This window comes from Hemicordylus capensis, chromosome 4 (genome assembly GCF_027244095.1).
Source record: "Hemicordylus capensis ecotype Gifberg chromosome 4, rHemCap1.1.pri, whole genome shotgun sequence".
Taxonomy (NCBI): Eukaryota; Metazoa; Chordata; class Lepidosauria; order Squamata; family Cordylidae; genus Hemicordylus; species Hemicordylus capensis.
Genome location: NC_069660.1, coordinates 211366708 through 211390251, shown reverse-complemented (window position 1 = coordinate 211390251; position 23544 = coordinate 211366708). Strand labels below are relative to the sequence as shown.

Sequence of the window (23544 nt, the reverse complement as noted above, 5' to 3'; positions counted from 1 at the left end):
TCCTGAGGAATCTTTGATGAGGAACTTTGTAGAATGCTTTTTGGAAGTCCAAGTATGCTATGCCAACTGGATCACCTTGATCCACACACTTGTTGACACTCTCAAAGAACTTCAAAAGGTTTGTGAGGCAAGATTTACCTTTGCGGAAGCCATGCTGGCTCACTCCCAGCAGGGCCTGTTCTTCTAGGTGCTTTACAATTTTATCCTTGAGGATGCTTTCTATCAATTTGCCTGGAACGGACGTTAGTCTAACCGGCCTGTAATTTCCTGGATCTTCCCTGGATCCCTTTTTGAAAATCGGTGTTACATTTGCTACTCTCCAGTCCTCTGGTACAGAGCCTGATTTCAGGGATAAGTTATATATTTTAGCAAGGAGGTCGGCAATTGCACTTTTGAGTTCTTTGAGGACTCTTGGATGGATGCCATCTGGCCCTGAGGATTTGTTAGTTTTCAGTTTTTCCAGACAGTTTAGAACATCATCTCTTGTCACTTCTATCTGACTCAGCTCTCTAGCCTCCATCCCTAAAAAGCCTTGTTCAGGAACAGGTATATGCTCAGTATCCTCTGCCGTAAAGACAGACGCAAAGAACTCATTCAGCTTCTCTGCAACCTCCATATCCTCCTTAATAATCCCTTTCACTCCCTCATTGTCTAATGGTCCAACCGCCTCCCTGGCAGGTTTCCTGCTTCTGATGTATTTAAAGAAGTTTTTGTTATTCCCCTTGATACTTTTGGCTAAATGTTCCTCAAACTCTCTTTTTGCCTCCCTTATGGTCACCTTGCATTTCTTTTGCCAGAGTTTGTGTTCCTTTCTGTTTTCTTCATTTGGACAGGCCTTCCAATTTCGGAAGGAAGTCTTCTTCCCTTTTATGGCTTCCTTGATGGTACCTGTTAGCCATGCTGACATCCTCCTAGACTTAGTGGTACCTTTCCTCCTTTGGGGTATACAATCTAACTGGGCTTCTAGTATTATGGTTTTGAATAAACTCCATGCACTCTGGAGCGAAGTGACTCTCCTGATTTTCCCTTTCAGCTTTATTTTCACCATACTCCTCATTTTGGAGAAGTTTCCTCTTCTGAAATTCAAAATGTCCATGTTAGACGTCATTGGTGATTCTCTCCCTGCATGTATGCTGAATTTGATGGCACTATGGTCACTGTTCCCTAAAGGGTAGATGGCACTGACATCACGCACCAGATCCTGGGTGCCACTCAGAATTAGGTCCAAAGTCGCCTTCTCTCTGGTTGGTTCCAAGACCAAATGTCCTAGGGCACAGTCATTTAACATATCTAGAAATTTGACCTCTTTGTCCTGACATGACTGTGAATTTACCCAGTCTATGTGTGGGTAATTGAAGTCACCCATAATTACAGCCCTTCCTCTCCTTGACACCTCCCTGATCTCCTCCTGCAACTCCCAGTCACTGTCAGCATTTTGATCCGGAGGGTGATAGCATGTCTCCAGTAGCACATTCCCTTTCAGGCCTTGTATTGTCACCCACATGGTTTCTGTGGAGGACTCCAGTCCACCTAGGTTTTCTAGCTTGTTAGATTCTATCCCTTCTTTAACATACAGTGCTACCCCTCCTCCAAGGTACCCCTCCCTGTCCTTTCTATAGAGTTTATACCCAGGGATAACAGTGTCCCACTGGTTCTCACTTTTCCACCATGTTTCTGTTATGCCCACTATATCTATTTCTGCGTTAGCAACCAAGCACTCCAGCTCACCCATCTTGACTCGGAGGCTTCTGGCATTGGCATATAAGCACTTATATGCTGAATCTCTCACCTGATGTATGCTATTCTTTTGACTCTTTGACCAGCTGGCACAGGCTCCCATCTGCTCTTTATGTGGTTCTGCTCTGTCCCCTTCTGTTTTATCTGAATCCTTTGCACCCTCACACTTTAAAAGATGGCTTTTGCCAAATGGGATACTTCCCAGCTCCCATTGGCTGTTCCCCAGGCATCATTTTAAAAGCTGCTCTGCAACCTTTTCGATTTTAAGCGCCAGCAGTCTGGTTCCATCTTGGTTCAAGTGCAGCCCATCCATTTTGTACAGGCCTTGCTTTCCCCAAAATGTATCCCAGTGCCTAACAAATCTAAACCCCTTCTCCCAGCACCAACGTCTCATCCATGCATTGAAACCCTTTCAGCTCTGCCTGTCTCACTGTACCTGTGCGTGGAACAGGTAGCATTTCTGAGAATGCTACCTTGGGGGTCCTGGACTTCAAAATGCTTCCAGGACCTCCCGACTACATTTCCCCACATCATTGGTGTCGACGTGCACCACGACAGCTGTCTCCTCCCCAGCACTGCCTAAGAGCCTGTCTAGACGCTGCATGATGTCTGCAACCTTCGCACCTGGCAGGCAAGTCACCGTGCGGTCAACACGCGGGTCACAAACCCATCTCTCTATCCCTCTAATGATCGAATCACCCACCACAAGGAGGCCCCCACCCCACAGAGGAGTATCCCCTGTGCGAGAGCATATGGGCTCATCATCCATGGAAGGGGTCCCTTCTAAAGGAGCATTTCCCTCTTCCTCAGACCAATGTCCTCGCCCAAGACCTTCATTCTCCCTGATAGCGGAGGAGCTACCAGCCCTGGAGTGGGATGCCTCTATCACATCCCTGAAGGTCTCATCCACATGCCTCTCTGTCTCTCTGAGCTTTTCCAGCTCCACCACCTTGGTTGTGTATGTATAGCTTACCTCCATAGGGGTTGAGGGCCCTGCATTTTGTGGAGTACTAAAATGTGGAGTACTATGCTTTACATAGCATGTGTATGAGCTGCTTTTGTGCATAGAGGCTCTGTGCTAGTGTTGGGCTCAATCTCCTTTCCCATTTTCACCACTGCTTTTGCAAGCAGTAAAAATGGGGGAGAGAGTTCATCTCTTTTGTGGAGGGCACCCACAAAAGTGACAAGAACAATTGCAGGGGCTGGAAGGCTTAGGCTTATTGGAAGCAGTGGGGTAGCAGTCATTTTTTTAAAAAGTATTTTAAAAAGAAAAATGACTTCATCTTTGCAGGCAGTGGCAAAGAAAGACTGCTGACCTTCATAGTGGCAGGCATCTACCACTTTCTTTCCCGGAATGCACCAGGAGTGCCTGTTGCATTCTGGGAAAGAAAATGGCAGATGGCAGCCATTGTGAAGACTGGCAGAATTAGAAGCACTGCTGTAGCTGCTGCCAACAGAAACAATGCCATTCTTCTTGGTGTTTTTAAAGCCCTATTGTTCTGTGCCGCTGCTGCTAAGATGGCCTCCCAACTCCCCCAAATATTTCTTATACTCCTATAAAAGTATTTCAAGGAACCCCAGGATTTCCTAGAACACAGTTTGAAAAGCACTTATCTAAAGTATTATTAGATCCAAAAGTTTTTTAAATAGAGAATGCTAATTTGACTTCTGATTTTTAATTTTCATGACAGTAGTTGGCACTTTGGCTTTAAGTCATCTTTATATCTGTTTTAAAACATGTTTAAAGAAAATTCAAGTGGGAATGATCTTGAATAAACTTCTTTTCTCTCCTTGATCCAAGCTAGTAATATTGCAGACTTCAGTTTATCCCATAAACATTCCATAATATTGAATAAAATCAATAATCCCCTTCTTCCTTTTATTAACAATATATCACATTCTTTCCCATTTTATTTCACCAAACCCACCTGCCAGTTCCATTTTCATTTCTTCTAAAGACACTTCTTTAATATTGCTTAGAAGGTGTTAGTTATGAATTCTTTGCACAGAAAAAGTCTACCCAACTGACTTGCTTATTTGAGTTTATGGCAGTGTCCTCTTATCTGTAGGCATCTTTTTGTATTGGAAAAGTTGATTGATACAGCAGACCCTTCTTGTTTTAGAGTTTGCTATTTCTATGCATGTCCCAGTTGGTGCAGGAGCCTTCATATTGGATTAGGCTACTTTATACATGCATAGGTCTATTAAATCCCCTGGGATTTCTGTTGCAAGTAACTTTCCTTTGGAGCCTATGTAATTGATCAGTAGATTAAGCTTCATCCCTTGCCAGTCGTTCTCCATTATTTGTGATCTTACAGGTTTTCAAAAAGAGTGACTGGTAATGGACTCTTCCAGATAAGCCCATTATGGGGGAACATTATAACATCTAAATTTTAAAAAGAGAACTAAATCCCAAGGAGGTAATTAAGCTGTGTCTCACAATGCCTCTACTGAGTAAATAGCATACTTTACATTTAGAAGCTTACGTGTCTTTAAAAAAATGAATTCCTTGAGCAAAGGAAAGATGTCTGAATTGCAGTTTTTGTGAAATTATGCAACGAATAGTTGAGGATGTTGAAACTGAATGGCAGACTTATGAGGATTCTGTTTATTATTATTATTAAGTGGCTGTGATCAGTTTTGTTCACTGTAAACACCAGGATTGAGTTTGATGAAAACGATGACAATGTTATGTCTTTATTTGGCTCCTGAGACAATACTCATTTTGTAGAGCTGAATGACAAATACCTAAAAGCAAAGAAAGCAGAGTACCAGTGCATTAAGGAACTAGCTCAGGCAGGACTCTGTGCCATGAAGGTACATGGATGGAATAACAAAGCAGCTGAGCTACAGAGGCAGCTGCTGATCGGAAAAAGACATGAAGTGATGTCTTCACATGTCACTGTCTCTCCAAAATTATGGTATGAACTGGCATTAGGTGTGTGAACTTGGTTTGGAATGTAATGAAATTGACTTGTTAAGTTTTTATTCGTTCCAGAATGAATACCTACAGTTACTAGTGGAGGTCCAAATGGAAGCTAAGGCTGAGAGAGACTCCTGCCTGCAACTTTGGAGAAGCCGCTGTCAGTCTGTGTAGATAATACTACTGAGCTAGATGGATCAATGGTCTGATTCGGTATATGGCATGGCAGCAGCAACCTTTTTTCTTTGAAAAAGTATGGAAGTACTTTTTCACACAATGCGTTGTGAATAATGGAATAATGAAACAGGCTTTTTCTTGCACAACCCTAACTGATATTAATCTGCATTTTCTCCTCATTAAGCACGATGACTTGTAGTGCAAGGTAATAGGGCACAATATTTATTTATTATATTTGTACACCACCCCAAACTAGGGCTGTGCAGAATGGTTCAATTGCAAACCGGTCTGCTGTGAACCAGGCGGGTTGGAGCGGTTCGATAGTGAACTGGAACACCCTTCACAAAAGGGAACTGGTCTAAGATCAACCTGAATCGAACCCAGTTCAAAGTGAACCGGTTGGAGCAGCTATAACAGACAGCCCCGAGTGTCAGTTTGGAGGGCTTTTGTCTTCCACCCGTTGCTGATTGGATTTCTGCCATTGCCTTCTGATTGGCTTGCGATCTCCTTTTTCTTGATTGGCTGGTTATAATTCAAAATCAAGTGTTGTCAGGGCGGGGGAGGGACAAGGGAGAGGGAGCAAAAAGGAGGGAGTTGCAAACTGTGTGGTTTGCTTTGTTTATGAGATAGCAAGAAATGGACGCAGTGGCAGCTCACTGTATATGTGTAATATTCCTTGAGCTCCAAGGCCAAAGCCTTGTGCTTCACTCACTGCTCTGGTTTGCTCTGCAATCTTTTTCTGCATTTGCAAGGTGTGCTACTCTTTCAAAATATGGCTGAAGTTGCTCTAGTTGAGCTTATGGGCGGCTATATGCTGTGGTGTCTCCCTGGGACACCAAAGCGGGTTGGTTGGCCATGGGTACTACCTGGGTCAGACACTGACCTACTGACCCAGATAAAATTCAAAAATTCATTAAAAATCACGTGTGTGCCATTGTTTTGTGGGTTGGGTAGTAGGTTCGAGTTGCCTATTATTCCCTGTGAGTGAACCATTTTGAAATGTTTTTAACACTGTGTTAAATTTTAAATTGTTTTAATGTTTTAATTTTTTTAAATTTGTTTTGTTTTTCTTGTAAGCCACCCAGAGACATAGGTTTGGGGCACTAAAAACTTAAATATGTTAGTTAAATAAATTAATAAAATTATTTTGAATTGGTTTGAACAGACTGGCCCAGCTGGGTAGTTTGATTGAACCGGTTCACGAACCCATGATCTGGTTGAAATTCAGTTGAATTTTGGACCGAACAGTGGGAAATGGTCTGTGTGCACCCCTACCCTCAAACTTCCATCTCTGGGTGGTTTACAGCAAAATAAAATAAATTAAAACAGAAATAAAAAACTTAACCACAAGTCTAGTCTAGTTAAAAAGCTTGGGTAAATAAATGTGCCTTTAAAGACTTTTAAAATGTCATCAGAGATGGGGAGGCTCTTATTTCAACAAGAAGTGCATTCCAGAGTCTCAAGGTGGCAACAGAGAAAGCCCATCTCTCCTTAGACACCAGATGAGCTGGTGGCAACTGCAGACGAACCTCTCCAGATGATTTCAGTGGGCAATGGGACTCATAGTTAAGAAGACATTCTCTTAAATGCCCTGTGCCTAAGCTGATGGGGCTTTATAGGTTATAACCAGTACCTCGTATTTTGCTAGGAAATGTTTTGGTTACCGATGTAGTTATTTTAATGTAGGAGTAACATGGCCTCAAGGTCTAAGCCAAGCAGAGTTTCAGGCTTTGCAGACTGGATTTGGCCAAAGAGCTTAGGACACAATAGCTCTATTCACATGTTATTCTGGCATATGTTATCATGCCTACAGAGGCAAAAGTGGGGAGGAAGTCCTTGCTGGCACTGTCACTCCCTCCCTTGAGCTGGCCACTCATAGGCAAAACTAGGTTTGGGCAGCCAGGGCACGTGCCCTAGGTGCCATGCTGCCCCCACCCCTCCCCAATTCACGATTAAAAAAAAATTATTATTTTTTAACTGTAGCCCCTTTGGGGGGCATCCTAAAGGCTGCGGGAGGCGGGGATTCTACAAAGGTTCCCCCCCCCCGCCGGCCTCTTAGATCACTGCTGCAGCCTGTCCCAGGCTGATTTTCAGGCCTGTTCGGGCCTACAAAGATCAGTGCGGCGGCCATTTTGGAGGTTGCCACATATGCTCAAAAGGCCTCTGTGAGGCCTGGCAAGGCATAGGACCTCTCAGGGACCATTTGAGCATGTGCAGCAGCTATTTTTTAAAATAAAAAAAGGCTGCTGAAAACAAAAATGGCCACCGCACATGCTCAAATGGCGTCTGTGAGACCCAAGTCTAGATTGTTCTAGGTAGTCAGAAGAATGCAAACTTGAACTTGCCAAGGGACCCGAGCATTTAAAAAACAGATATAAGTGGCACAAAAGTAAGTGGACAAAACATCTCTTAAAAAGACAATGTTGGTTTAATACCTTGTAAGCTGGCAAAACTGAAGGGTGGGGGGAGAGGCAAGGAATAAAATGGAAATATTCACTCGCATGCTGTTTAATTCTCTATACAGAGCTCTAGCTTTATCTGAATATTTGTCAAGCAATCTGATTATAAGGTTTGTGGGATTTCAAACTTGGAAAGTGCCTGCCTTTAACTTGTGTGGTGCTTTAAAAAAAACAGTTGTAAGAATTCACACCCAGAAATGTTGCACTTGCAATGTATTGCCACCCCTGCATTTCCTTGGGAAGGCGACTGGCACATATGTGCCATGTGTGTGGTTGTATGTGTGTATGCATGTGTGTGTTGCTTACAACCTTTTTCTCCTGAAAGTGTCTGAACTTGTATTTTTGAGCTGATATTATGGTAAAGTTATCTGAAAGATGGGTGTCAGATATTTGGACAGGGGTGCAATTTTCAGTGCTTGCCTTAGGTGCTATTATCCCTAGATACACCTCTGCTCATGGTTCTGCTCATGGCTCCATATGTTGTGAAGGGGAAAGCACTGTAACCATGGTGGCTGAAACTTCTGTGAGCAGCAACCTTGGGTTATCCAGCCATCATGGTTATACCACTTCCCCATTCAGACAGACAGAGCCATAACCATGAGCAGCTGACTCAATTTTATCCTTGAGAATGCTTTCCATTAATTTGCCCAGAACAGATGTTAAGTTAACCAGCCTGTAATTTCCCAGATCCCCCCTGGATCCCTTTTTGAAAATTGGTGTTACGTTGGCTACTTTCCAGTCCTCTGGTACAGAGCCTGACTGTAGGGATAAATTATTAATTTTTGTAAGGAGGCCGGCAATTTCACATTGAGTTCTTTAAGGAATCTCAGGTGGATGACAACTGGCTCTGGCAATATGTTATTTTTTTAAAAATTTTCCTGACAGTTTAGAACTCATCTCTTGTCACCTCTGTCTGACGCAGTTCTTTAGCCTCTGTCGCTGAGAGGCTCGGTTCAGGCACAGGTATACGCTCAGTATCTTCTGCTGTGAAGATAGATGCAAATAACTCATTCAGCTTCTCAGCAGTCTCCAAATCCTCCTTAATAACCTCTTTTCACTCTCTCATCATCTAACTCATCATCTAACAGACGAACAACAACAATATTTATATACCACTTTCCAACAAGTTTCCAAAACGGTTTACATAGAGAAATAATATATAAATAAATAGGATGGACCAACTGCCTCCCTGTAGAGACAGCCTTCTCTACTGAGGTATCAAAGCCCTGAAACTTCTTCCTTGGCCAAGCACCACTTGTATACTTCCTGGACGAGAATTGTAAATATACATGCTTGTTTTGCAGAGCCTTTGGTCTTGAATGACCAAGGAGGGAGGAGACCTTTCTGTGAGTTATTATGCTGTTTTTAATGCTGCTTCTGTTTGCTGTTTGATGTGAGTTAACTTAAATTTTAAAATGGTTTTTAAGTGTGCTTTCTGAATTGCCTTAGGAGCACTTGTGCAGAAATAGAGCTTAAAAGTAAAACAATAAAATAAATACAATAAATGGTCCACGGGGGAAGTGCAGTTCTCCCATATACCAAAGTACTAAGACACTCCTCAGACAGAACAGCTCAGACCAGGGAGCCCAGGATATTGGTATCTCTCTCGCTATTTAAATTTGGTCAGAGATTTGATAACCATTTAATTATGGTTTTGCTGGGTTAGCTTTCAGCACTTAACTGCCTGAAAGACAGAGTTCCCTCTATAGGAATATCAGTGTTCCCCTCAATATTTGTAGCCATAGCATAAGCAATGTATATTGCTCTTTATTTTCGTGGGAAATTTTATTCAGGTAGACCCAGTCTTTTTAGTTGCAGTTTATTGAGCTGGAGACAGCAAAGGCCACTAAATCACTAGTACCTACAGGGGGCATTTGGCTAATTTCAATTATGCCCCAGATGACTGTAATATTTTATGTTTCCTTCCAGTGAGGATGAATAGAAATAATTGCAGTATAAGTTGTTTCAGTTATATGTATCCAGGCTTTCTCAATTAATTAAATGTTGTAATGTAAAGGGGAAATCTTTTTCCCTGTACAGTAACTGTATGTGAAATTGCCAGATGCCTTTTATGGTTCCAATTAGTACCATGCAAAAACTGCCATAGTAGCATGTGGACATTGCTATAATGGACCCTGTTTACTTGGGGCATAGCATCTCCCAATGCCGACTGCAGAACCCTCGTATTTTCCTTCCCTGGCCATCCATTCATAGAGTTTCAGTGTGTGGCAGCCAAATTCAAACTCAAAGCAATGAGAGTATTGATATATACAGTCAACGTCAGCTAGAATATAGAGTAAAATAACTGGGAGTAATGAGAATGTATAAACAAATAGTCTATGTTGTTTCATACTGACACATATATGACACTAATCCAGGAACCAATGCCAGAGGCAAGTGGAGTATGTTATGAACTACTTGAGGTATTCCTTCTGGGACTGCTCATATGGTATGATTTCTGTCTCATTGCTTTCAGACAGACTTCACTGATCTATTACCAACAGTAGCTATATTTGTGGAGGTAGATATGTAGAGGAGATGGGTACTGAAGATTCAAGATTAAGCTTCTATTACCAAGAGTTATCTTTTCATTAATGATATATTTACTTTTACTTTTGAAAACAAAGTCCACTATAACCTTCAGGGTAATAAAATAAGATATCAAATTGTATTACCCAGAATTTGTGTATACACAAACATACACGCACATTTCATTAAAAAAAAAAAAAATCTTTGTATCAGTCAGCTGATATGGATGAGAAATAACATAGTGGAACTTGCTTCCTAAAAGCTACTTTTCATGAATTGTAAAAGTTTTATTTCAGATTAAACTTCCAGCTCAGCTGTGCTTAGTAGCAGAACCTTAACAAAATTATTATAATTATATCAGGTTTCTTAGGAGATAATCTGGTTTCTTATGCGTTCTGTACAGAACCTCATTTTTCAAGAGAATGATGATTAACGGCAACATAAATTTAATGTACAATACATGCCGATGAATATCATGTAGCAACATCCTAGACCTCAAGTACTACTATATATGTATGTGGCGGTTCATATCACCTGAAAAACAATATAGTTACTATTCCTCCATTAGTTTTAATAGTTCTGGACTGAACCCACAATACTCTCCAGTTTTAGACATGGGCCTGACTCATGTTCCAGACATGCAGTGGAATTGCTGGTAGCCGTAGGCAATTCACTATTTCTCAGTGTTCAGTTCCTCGTCTTTTAAATGCTATTGAGAATGATCTGATAAATAAATGAGTGAAAATTTTGTACATTAAAATACTGAATAATGTTTATTTTGTTTTAGTAAGTTAAAGTGGAGGAGTTCTGAATTCCTGTACGAATTCCATATGCAATTGTACAAATATACTAATTCCATTTATGAAATCCATCTATAATTAGGGCTGTATCTAGTATAAATGAATTGGCTCTCTGAACACTGTATTCCCCCCCGAAGATTCAGAGGGAAATGTCATAACTGTTGAGTGAGAGAGGGAGAAGCCAAGATGTAATTTCAACACTTATTACTACTTATTTTCCATGATGTACCTGTTTTATGCAGTGTTTACTTGCACATTATTTAAAAATTTCTTTTAAACAATATTGGCTACATCTGTATGGAGGCTGCATAACCTTACTTAGTAATTTTAAAAAATGAGTGCTTCATGAATTTGCATGTCATCCTTGCTCAGGTCCTGTGTAATCTTCTTTGTATGATTCCAGTTTTAGTATATGTGTTGCCAAAGCATACATAAAAATATGTATTTTTCATATTTTAGATGTTAAAGAATAAGCAATTACATCCTTGTAAATAATCATATTTTGGGAGCACAGGTAACATGAGAAAATGTGGTCATCTATGTGCATGGCCGTATCGGTAATTTCAGTCAGCTGAAATGATTGGTCCCCTTCTGGGGGCATTTACCATTAAAATAAGACAGAAATATGCTTTGTTTGTAACAGGGAGGCCAACTTTTATCCTCATGGCTACAGAACCACCTGAGTGTTAGAAATGTATTTTGCCTCATAAATTGACACCTTCATAAAGTTGGTACCATGGCATCTAGAAGTAAGGGCTTTCTAGCTATGGAGCACATGTGCTCTGGAACAGTATTACCTACAAATATATACATTAACATCTTCCAATACATGTTACATAAGTTACATAAAGAGAGATGTAATGCTAAATTATGGGATGTATCTCTTTCTTAAAATCTATATATTTAATTCTCTTAGCCGGCATGCATGTCCTCCTGGATTTGGTGGCGGAACTCTCGCAACACATTTGAGAGTTCTGGCCTTCAGTGAGACTTGAAGGGAAAGATAAAATGGAGGCGGTGGTGGGGGGCCGCAAAACGGCCAGAGGAGGTAGTGGTGGGACGGCCTGGGTGAGGTGGCGGCGGCCTCGCTTGGCCGCTGGAAGGCGCTGGCGAAAGGAGGGGAAAGGAGGTGTTGGTGGCCTTGTCTGGGTGCTGGAAGGCACCGGTGGTGGGATGGCCTGGCCTGGCCAGGCTGTCGGGGGAAAGGAGGTTTCGGTGGCCTCGGCTGGCTGCTGGGAGGTGGCGGCAGTGGGACAGCCTGGCCTGGCCGTCTGGGGAAAGGAGGCGTTGATGGCTTCAGCTGGGCCCTAGGAGGCGGCAGTGGTGGGACAGCCTGGCCTGGCCAGGCCGTCCGGGAAAAGGAGGCCTCGGCAGCCTCGGCTGGCCACTGGGAGGCGGCGGAGGTGGGACAGCCTGGCCTGGCCAGGGCTAGCTTAGACATATCATCTGAACTGTCCCCATGGCATGGCAAACCATTTTCCCCCTGTAGTTTGCAGCACAGAAAACTTTACAACTAGTAGTAGCTCAATTCACTTGTTATGTCAACACATGTACAATCTGTGTACAGTATATGCATGCACAGTTATTCACACGTTATGTTCAAAGCATGTACAGTAGTACAATTCCAATCTGTACCTTACAGTTGAGAGAGCTGTACCCAGGTTCACTTTAAAGTGAACGCATGCATAATCACTCAAATAAAAACATATACATGTGCACAGAACAGCATAGGGCTTGTTCACTTGATCACTGGCAGAACATGCAAAGATGGCGTTGAAACTCCATGAACGTGCCTGCCATGATGTCATCCGAAGGATATTTTGATACACTGTTGGAATGACCTTCAATCACTTGTGGAGGCTTTTGTTTGAATGGCCTGTAGTGATCAGCCTCCCCTCCCTCTCAAGAGTTAACTGGAAGTGAACCCTTGTCTTGACTGACAGGCTGGTGAACTCCAGGGCTCAGCCAATCAGCACACCAAGTGGGTGGGACCTAGAAAGCAAGCTAGGCTGGAGGTGCATAGGAGGACATATGGCCATGGAGGTTGGCTGCAGGAAAATAATTCGGCAGATCCTTGGAAGACAGGAGGGCAGGAATCTTGAATTCTCATCAGGAGTTTGGTGAGTTGAGGGCCAGGAGCCAGGGCTTATGGCTTTGGGAAATTTAGTCTAGGGGAAAGTTTTTTAGTCAGACTTTGTGTTAGGGATGTTATATTTCTTTGGTGTGTGTGCGTCTGCATATTCCTGATACTGTTCTATCATTGTTTACCTGTAGCATAATTAAAATAAGAAACACTAACCTATGCCCACCCTACCTAGGATGTTGCAAAAGACTTTATAAACATTTAAGTGTGCATTAAGATAACCTACTAAGTATTCCTAACTGTTTTAAAGCTGAGAAAGCCTCAGATGGAAGCAGTCTGTAGTAATTGAATAAAACTGGTTTTTATAGTTATTTTCTTTTTACAAGCCTCTCCGAGTTGATTTTTAACTCAGGAAAAGGTGGGCGGGAGTGCAGGGCGATTCCTCTGGTTCAAATACGTCCTCAAATGTTGAGCAGCTATCAGTTTTCTCACCACATGTAGGCTTGCACTTGGAAGATTTTTGTACTTAACCAACAGCAAAATAAAGAGTTTTCCCTGGGAATAATAATAATAATAATAATAATAATAATAATAATAATAATAATAATTCAATTTCTATACTGCCCTTCCAAAAATGGCTCAGGGTGGTTTACACAGAGAAATAATAAATAAATAAGATGGCTCCCTGTCCCCAAAGGGCTCACATTCTAAAAAGAAACACAAGATAGACACCAGCAACAGTCACTGGAGGTACTGTGCTGGGGGTGGATAGGGCCAGTTACTCTCCCCCTGCTAAATAAAGAGAATCACCATGGTAAAAGGTGCCTCTTTGCCAAGTTAGCAAGGGATGGGATCCCACCTGGGATCCCACCCCAAGCCCAGGGAGGTGCAAGCTCTGTCGATAAGAGGGGTGGTGGCAGCAGCATTTTGAACCTACCAATAATACAGAATAGTTTTAGGAGAAACCTAGCCAGGCAGCTTAGCAGGGACAATTCAGCATTTCTTTCCCTCATGTGAGCTTGCTCTGAGATGAAGGTTTAATCCACCACACTGCCCTTAAACATGTGCTCTAAAACCCTGTTAAACAGGGGTTTGGAGCATGTATTTAGGGCATGTTTGAATGACCAGCCCCAACATGTGATTGAAGAATGTTGCAACATCATGTCAGGATGTCTTTCAGATGACATCAAGGTGAGTGCACCCATGGAGCATCGCTGTCCTCCTCACATGCTGGGCCAGTAAACGAGTGAACCAGACCATAATGTCTAGATAGGACTAGTGTAGCTGGTAGAGCTGTGTAGTCAGAAGCTATGCATGAGGCATCTAGGCCAGAAAGTTCATGCCATCATCAGCAATAGAGACCAATACTCACCCGAAGGACTGTTGAGGTACCCCCTCTGTCCCTTCTTTGAGCTACTTAAGATCTGTGTGCCCTGAGGGAGGCCAGGAAGTTCATACTACCAGCTCCTGAATGAGGGCTTGAGACAACTCTGTTGTACCTTTTGCAACTCTTATTGTTTTTAGTATTTCAAATTGTAAAATGCCTTGAATGATAAGGTTGCTCTGCTTGCCCTGCCCTAAGGACAGCTCTGGATGAAGGAACCAGCACAGTCCTGAGAGGACTGAAGGAACCAGCAGTGGCCTAAGAGGGCAGCCCCACCCCACCCCAACTTTCTTGAAGAGTAAACCACCTGGAATGCTAAGGCAAAAAAGTGGCATATAAATGCAGCAAATAATAAACAAATAAATTACTAGTCACTTGGCACAATCCCTGTGCTGCTTGGATTACAAATAGCCACCACACAGCTACTTATTTGTGTGAATTGTGCCTGAGACTGGGGCGCCTATCTTGTAACACAGCTCTGAAAAAGCAAGACTGGTTCCTGGTATTTATGAGATAATCCAAAGGGTGTCTCAAGGAGGCTGTTAAGGTAATCATTCACTCACTGATGTTCTGCCAATACCTTAGTAAGGAACTAGCACAAAATTTCTTCTCTTTTAACAGGTGATAAATCCCTTCTGTTGTAAGTTGTGTGTGTATGCAAAGAAGAGAGAGAACAGACCAGAAGAATTTTATTCATTTTCCTAAGTATATAAATGTTCACCTAGCAAAATATAGGAATGGGCTAGGGTATTTGAAACTAGTCTCTAAGCTTTATGGTGAAGCCCAAATTGTTTATCTTATAAAGCTAGCAAGGTGGGTTTCTTCATTAACAACAAGATGGAAAGAGTTGCAGGTTTATATTCCAAGGGCTGGTGTCCTTGTCATCAGTGTCCACTGGGCAGAAAGCAAATCTTCTTCCTCAGGTTATACCAGAGATCTCAGTGAGAAGATTTTGGCTGAATTCTGTGAAGAAAGGATAGTGCCACTTATTCTCTGAGCATTATTTTCTTTGTTTATCCATTTCTAACCCTAGAGTATGCATTCAAGGGAGCACAACTAATGCAGTTAATCTATATTTGGAAGCTGTTTCCCTTACTATTTTTCAGGTCTGTTGCCAGAAAGCTAGTGGTGAGGAGGAAATTGCAGAATATCTAGGGCATACATAATATATTTAATTTTTAAAATTTAAACATATTATTACTTGATAGAGAGCAATTTGGCAAATTTATGTATATATTATATAAATGTCTTTCCCCACCTTTCAGACACAATGAGGCGAGTCTCACGATCAGTGAGACCGGCCAGAGGGGGTTCTGCTTAGCTTAGCCCACTCTCCCCGCAGATGATCAAGGCTGCAGCCCTGAGTGGCCAGATTGGCCACCCACACGACTGCAGGCTCCGTCATGGAGCCAGTGGGGGCTGCAGGGATCGGGGGCCACACGGCCCCCAGAAGTTCCAGGATGCCCTGCTTGAGCACGTGGGGCATCCTGGAGAGACCCCTGAGCCTGGGAGGCTGCTTGCAGCCTCCTGATGGGGGTCTCCTCCTGTGTTGCTGTGGCATGGAGACACGCTGCAGCAATACACAACTGGAAAACCAAGGTTAGCAGAACACTCACTCTGCTAACCTGGGCTAAGGGGAGGGGTATTTGAGTGGGTTACTTGCTTGGGGGAAACCAGGCTCACCTGCGAGCCCAGTGGTTCCCACGGTCCTTGGAAAGCGGGCTAACCTCCCTTAGCCCACTTTCCACTGATTGAGAGAATCGCCTCAATGTCTTAGAAGGTGGCTTACATAAAAATGGTCATACATAAAGTGTATCAATTTAAACTGCTGACCTCCAATTATTAAAACTAAAACAAAATAGATTCACAAAAAAACCAAGGTGTGAACAGGTTAAAACAGTGCTTTACAGGTTAAAACAGGATCCGTAGAAAGCTTCCCAGAAAAAAATGTTGCCAAATATAGGGTTTGATGATTCCTGTCAGGGAGGGTGCTTCACTGAAAAAGCCCTGTCCTTGACCACTGCCATACGAGTTTGGGATAATAGCAAGCCAGAGAGCAGGGCTTCAGATGCTGTTCCCAGGACCTGGGCAGAAACAGGTGTTTCACAAATTTTCACATGGAAACACGTGTTTCACAAATCCCGTTCCCAGACCACATAGGGTTCCAAATGCTAAAACCTGGAAAAAGTGGCCTGGAAGCCTACCAGCGAGGATGCCATAGAATATATATTATACTTATGAATCACTATCCTCCTACAAGCATTCTGTGTCAGCACTCTTGACTGGCCGAAGTTTCACAGTGATAATAGTTAGAGACTTCCATTTTTAAAAAAACAAAAGTTAAACATTTGGGAATGGACCTAGAAGGCACCAGGTTACATGGATCAGGTGATATGGCCCAGCTACTTTTCTAATACGCCTAACAAAACAGACTGGTGAGAGATATACTAATTTGAAAAGATTAAGAGGGAGCTGGGCATTAAATGTTTTGTAGAGAATGGTGGTAGGGGCAAGAATGTCTAAACGGTCAGTAGGCCAAAATGGATTGCTAAACCAGGACAAGCTGCTGCTCTAACATCTTTAAATTTAAATGGGTGCAGACCTGATCAGTACCTGGATGGGGAGACTGCTGGTTCTCCATGTGAGTTATGCTGAGGTTTTTAAAGATATGGACATAATAAAATAACCTTTTTTGTCCCTTTCCCCCTCTCCGTTTCTTTTCTTTCCCCTCCATCCCAGCCCTTGCCTTTACTTCACTTTATTTCACCCCAGACAGTCCTCCTTTCTTGTTTGTAGGCAACCACCAGGTTGGGGAGGTTGAGGTTTGGGTAGGACGTGGGAGCAGGATGCTTCCACCAACCTACTGCCCATGGTGGCTGCTATATTGGGACTCATTGGTTTCTTCATGCTTGCAGCTGCTGAAAGCAAGCTACACTTGGTTCATCTGCTCCTTCCAATCACTTCCAATCTGCACCTTCCAATCACTTTGAGACACAAAGTACTCTTAAAAGGGGTTATCACTGCCTCCAAGGATCTAGATATCTAAGCAAAGCAGTCATGTGAAAAGGGAGTGCACACTCTCCTTGGAAACCCTTGCCTGTACTTTGGAGACAAAGTACTAGGGATGTGCGTTTTGTTTCGGATACAAAACATTTTGTGAACAAAACAGGCCATTTCGGCTGTTTTGTAGCCAAAACAAAACACCCAATGCTCAAAACAGAAAATTTTGTAGCCAAAACAAAACGTCCCTGTTTCAGATACAAAATGTTTTGTTGTTTCGGCTGTTTTGGAACTCCATTTTGCAATCGCAGAAAGTCTTTCTCCTTCAGTCTCCGTTTTTAGTTTTGACATCTGTTTGAATTTCCAGCCCTTCCAGCCCGCAGATTGGCCAGCGAAAGCATGGGCTGATCTGCTGGCAATTGCCACCTTATTCCTTTTAAGCAAATTTAAGGGTAAATTTTACCCTCATTGGCCAGTGGGGCAGTGTGCATTTCATTGTTGTTGTTTCACACTGTTGTGTGTAGATCAATTGCATTTCGGGTGGGTGGGGGGATGTGGATGTGCATGACCTTTGGAAATCTGCCTGATTTCCCCCCAAAGCTCTGCTGTTGTTGATGTGTGATGTTGATGTTATTTGGGGTGGATTGGGGGCAGAAAGGGGGCTTCAGGGACAGAAGAGTGGTTCAGGTGGTAGTGCCACAATGGGTGCCTGCTGCCACCCAGATTCCAAAGGAATTGGGAAAAGGGCTGATTTTTTAAAGAATTTCTGAAGTTGAAATGTCTTTGGGGCAGATTCGGGGCAGAAAGGGGGCCTGAGGGGCAAAACAGTGGGTTGGGTGCCAGTGCCTCAAGGGGTGCCTGCCACAACCCAGATTCCAAAGGAATAGGGCAAAGGGCTGATTTCTTAGGAATTGTTGGGAGTTTATGCTTCTTTAAGGCCCCCCCACCCAGGGAATAATGGAGGTTTCAGCAGACCCATAACTCCACCTGGGGGGGGCACTGGGGTGGCCGGGAGTGAGTGGTGGTGTAGTGCACATAGGGTGCCAACCGCCCCCATGGGTTGCTAACCCATGGGGTGCTGGGTTCTGTTGTTTCTGAGGTGTTCTGAGTGTAGATTCTCTGGTAGCATATGAGATTTTCAATGACAAACCATGAATCCACTCTCATATGCTACCAGAGAATCTGAATCTACACACAAAACATCTCAGAAACAACAGAACCCAGTACCCCATGGGTTAGCAACCCATGGGGGTGATTGGCACCCTATGTGGTCTACACCACCACTCGCTCTGGGCCATCCTGGTGCCCCCCAAGTGCAGTTATGGGGCAGGAATTATGGAGGTCCATCATTCCCTATGGGGAAGAACTTTACAGACACACAAATTCCATTACATCTTTAAAAATCAGCCTTCTGCCCAATTCCTTTGAAATAATTCTGGCAGCTTCCTTGCCCCCACTGGGCACTACCACCCACCCTACTCTGCTCTGGGCCACCCCTTTCCCCCCAACATGAAGCTATACTTTTGCTAAAACCTCAATTCTTCCCTAAGGGAAAAATCCTATACTTCAAAAATTCACCAAAACCCAGCCCTTTGCCCAATTCTTCTGAAATTTGGGTGTTAGTTTCCACCCATTGGGCACTACCAGCCCCACCCACTAGTTTTTCCCTGGGGCCATTTTTTAAAATCCAAAATGTTTCGGATTTGGATTTTGCAATTTTGAACAAAGAACAAAATTGGGGTGTTTCAAATTGGCTGGTTTTGAGCAAAGAACAAAACGGGGGTATTTCGGATTCAAGCCAAAAACAAAACAGAAAAAAAGACAAAACGCACAACCCCACAATGTACTCTCAGAAGAGGCTACCAGTGCTTCCAAGCATCAAATAGGGATATGCAGAACGTTTCGAGCTCTGAATGGCCTGCCTCAAAATGGGCTATTTGGAGAGTTCCAAGCCAAGCTGGAATGCCCTTCAAATGAAGGGCTTGTTCTGTTGGAATGTTTTGGGTGTTTGCATCCCATGGAATGCTGGTTGATCTGATGGAATGAGCCCTTCACTCGAAGGGCATTGTTCTGCACATCCCTAGGATCTAAGCAAAGCAGAAATGTTATGGAAGGGTTTTGACGGCTTCTCAGAAACCCTGACACCTGTACATGAAATTGGGTGATTTCAATCCCTGACAAGAGTCTACCATCCCTGAAAATTTTTCTCCCCCCCCCCCCCCCAGTTCTACTTTACAATACATACAGGCATTTGGGTGGTTTACCATTTTTTCCCAATGGGCCGTTATTTTCAATGGGGTGATACATTGTTCTGATACTATGCATCAGACTGATTTGATCAGGGTTGCATTTCTGTTGGAGGAACAATGCAGTAATCTCTTGAATCGAATCTGATATTTTGATCTGTGCGCAGCCTAGGAGTGTGCATGGTCCGGTCCGGAGGCCATTGACAAGGCCTCCAGATCGGTCCGGATACCCCGCGGTTCGGTTCGGAAGGGCCGGGGGGGGGGAGTTTCTCTTTAAGGGGGTGGTGGTAGTACTTACCCCCCCACCGCTCTTCCCCCTCCGGTGCTGGCGGTTTCCAAAACGTTCTTGGGGCGGCAGAGTTCCTCCCTGCCGCCCCTGCCCCCGTCGTTGTCCTTGCTAGCGTTAAAGTAAACAGAGCTGGTGGCGTGCATGTGCCCTTTGCGGCCACCAGCTCTGTTTACTTTAACGCTAGCAAGGACGACTGGGGCAGGGGCGGCAGGGAGGAACTCTGCCGCCCCAAGAACGTTTTGGAAACCGCCAGCTCCGGAGGGGGAAGAGCGGCGGCAGGGGGGGTGTTTAAGTACTACCACCCCCCCTTAAAGAGAAACTCCCCCCTGTGCTGAACCGCGGGGTATCCGGACCATGCACACCACTAGCGCAGCCCTTCTTTTAAAATGTCCATATGCATGGTACATCACTACCTTTGTGGGATAATTCCCCAATCAACCATAAATAAAAGAGCAACAATTCAAGGAAGCTCTTCACAAATGAGTCTGTCCCTTTTTGAGGAAATAAATTAACTACTCTCAGGACTGTATGTTCATTCCACTGTAACCACTTTCCGGGTGATACATAAAAATAAAACAGCACGTATCTAAAATTAATGATTTAAATGCCCTTTCTTAAATACCACTTTAAAGAAATTATACTGTACCAAAGCCAGGATTCTAACTGGTCTTTTAAAACCTAGAACTTTTTTTGTTCTGAAAGATCCTGCTGCATTCCTGTCTGTTACTCTTTATTTTAATTGCACTTATGTAACCTTTTGCACAAAAGAAAATAAGGAATGAATCTGGTAACATTTCTCGGGCATACATAACAGTTGGTGGTGGCGGTAACTGTGAAGCCAGTGAAATCATTGGGTTCTTCTCCCTCTCCCTTTTTTCCTTTCCCCCCTTGTTTTCTTTTCCTGTCAGAACTATTGAAACAAATTTGACATAAGGGTATGTGGGTGGATATTTTGAGTTTGAAATAGGGAATATGTTAAGTGAAACCAAGATCAATACATGCATTACTTATTTATGAAATTTGTTGCAATCAAATGTTAAGAGAGCCAGCATAGCATAGTAGTTAGAGTGTTGGACTAGGACTGGGAAGACCCGAGTTCGAATCCCCATTCAACCATGAAACTCACTGGGTGACTCTTGGCCAGTCATGTTTCTCTCAGCCTAACCTACCTCACAGGGTTGTTGTGAGGATAAACATAATCATGTACACTGCTCTGAGCTCCTTGAAGGAAAAGGGGGATATAATTTTTTTTTTTAAAGTAACAGAGTACAGTCACATGTCTCAGGTCAATTTGGCAACTTTATACCTCACACAAGGCAGAATTGCATGGTTTTCCCAGAGTATTTTGGCTAAGGCTGACCTGAGGTACTGTATATCCAGGTCAACAGAGCTGTGAGTTAACCAAACTCAACCTCTTCTGAGAGAAGTTTATTAAATGATACAATTATCAGGAACCAATGAGCACTTCTCTCTAGCTGATGGAGGGCACTTCCAGACCACGGTTCCAGACCACGGTTCTCCAGTCCTGTGATTGTAGCATTGTATTGGTTAAGGCAAGGGCACAGGGGGCTATTTTGTTGTCTTTATGGTTGACAGATTCAGATGTGCACACAGAAATTGTTCCCTGGGCGAGGATGCCTTTTGCACCCCCTCCATCCACATAGTGTTTCAATGTTGCCATGTTGTGTGACTTGTGCAGGGTTGCAAAACGTTGTTGTGTGACACCCCCTGCTACTGTTTCTAGACTTTCCTTGCAAAGCCCATGGACAAGGCCCAGAGGTACCTCTCAGTAATGTGCTGCTTTGCTGCCAGTGCTTTCCAGTTCTGAGATCCCACTGAAGTCTTACGGACCTCCTGAAACTTCAGCCACTTTTTCTATTCTCTCCAGGCCTTTCCCTCCATCCTTCTTCCAACCTGGCTCCACCATTCCCAGAGAAAGAGCATTTCCTTTTTCTGGTCAGGCTACGGAAGCAAGAACTGTTGGGAGATGTAGAGCCCAGTCTAGTCTGCCCAATTTGTAGCAGAAAATCAGCAGTATTACAGGGTGAGATAAGAATGCCCTGACGATCCTTCTGTTTGGAAGCTGGATTGTGTGGATTTTCTCTTCTCAGGCCCCCAACCTCTCTCCACTCTTTCACAGTCTCTTCATTTTAGAGCTCCTTCTAGCTCTAACCCTACTGTTTTACTCTGACTCAACCATTCCTCGATTACGACTTAACCAGACTCGGTTACGACAGCAATGAATGCACCACTGAGAGACCTAAAAGGACAAGTTGAAGACAGATTATCCTGGAAAGAATTTATCTATGTGGTTGGTAAAAGTCCACACTGACTTGACAGCACTTAATCACTCAACCAACCAACCAACCAACCAGCCAACCAACCAACCAACGTACTCTTGAGCTGCCCAGGCTAAGCCTGATTGTTCTGGTTGCTTAGAGATTTCATTAAATGCTGTTAGATTTTGCTGGAATTTTTTCTACTTTGAAAATTACAATTTCCTTAAAATATAGAGTTGTAGTAAACATGTGAGTAAGCCTAGCAACTGCCTTGCATGTTAACCCGTTTTGTAGTACATGTCAGGCCAGTACCACCATGGCCTTTCTTAGACAGCAGGCTTTACCGTGGGATTAAGAGGGGTGAAATACTGCGAGTTACAGGGCATATCAGATATTTTGAATTTGCCCCAAAACCTATGCAAAAAGTGGAACTTTTTACCCCTGACATAAATCAGGCTAAGCTCCAGTGCACAATGAAATTGTGTATGGCGTGAATATGTGAACGCAAACCTGCCCTTCCAAAGTAAAATTGCCATCTAGCGTGGCTCCATACCCCAACCACAGTGGTATATGCATGAAACTTGGTGAGAGTAAAAATGTCTTTTAAAAAGCTTTCTGTAGGCCAGAAAGGAAATGCAAATCGCACCAACAGTCCCAACTGCAGAAAGATGCAGCTAACACGAATAAATTTTTTCAGTCTGTTGGAGCAACAGGTTCTTCATGTAGTGATACTGATAGTGTAAATGTAGGAGTGCTCAGTGAGGACAGTGTAGACCATCTAGCTTCCATAGACACACAAGATGGAGAGAACTCAGCTTCCAATGAGAGTCCTCCTGGCAAAATAGTAACAGAGGAGAAACTCCAATCTACCAAATCTATAAACAGTACTTACAATCCTGTATTGTGGAAAAGGAATACAGACCATGTTAGTACACACAGTACATTTGTTTCCACTGGGTCAAGTGAAATCAAGAATGTGGCTGTTCCTCTAGATCAGTGTTTCTCAACCACTGGTCCGTTGACCAGTGCCGATCCGTGAGGAGTTGAGTCCCGGTCCGTGCTGGTCCATGAGGAATTAACGCCCCCCCCCCCAGCCAATTTTGAGCCGGTGAGGGCCGCCGCTGGAGGGAGCTCTCCAGAGCGCATTTCTGGACAGGAAGCACTTGCTGCTGGGCTGCCTGCCTAGAAATGAGCTCCATACAGCTGCCAGCAGCGATGGCCCCCACCGGCTCAAAATTGGTTTTGGGGGAGGTGCCTGGGGGTGGGTGTGAGGGGGGAAACTAGTAGTGTGCATGGAACCGCACCTCTGCGGTCCGGCACTGGGTAGGGGGGCTCTTTCAGGGCAGGGGAGGGTGTACTTACCGCTCCCGCCGCTTTTCCCCCTCCAGTGCTTCCGATTTTGTAAGCATTTGGGGCAGCAGGGTACCTTCCTGCCGCCCCTTCCCGTTCCTCATCAAAAGGCTTCAAAAACCTCACTGCGCATGTACGCATCACACACATCATTCACTCGCCTGACATGCGCACCCACGCGATGCAGGATGTGGTGCACACGCACGATATGTGCATGCATAGTGAGGCTTTTGAAGCCTCTTGACAAGGAACAGGGGAAGGGGCGGCAGGAAGGTACCCTGCTGCCCC

The 23544-nt window shown here is 43.8% G+C and overlaps 1 protein-coding gene and 1 non-coding gene across 2 annotated transcripts in view; one reads left to right on the top strand and one right to left on the bottom strand.

Annotated features, from left to right (window-relative positions):
* LOC128323509 (uncharacterized) overlaps window positions 1-23544 on the top strand; it is a 309256-nt gene that overhangs the window by 16449 nt on the left and 269263 nt on the right. The window lies entirely within an intron of this gene.
* Window positions 10953-11056, bottom strand: LOC128325535 (U6 spliceosomal RNA). Its single transcript, XR_008307516.1, has one exon. It is a non-coding gene; the product is annotated as a U6 spliceosomal RNA (small nuclear RNA).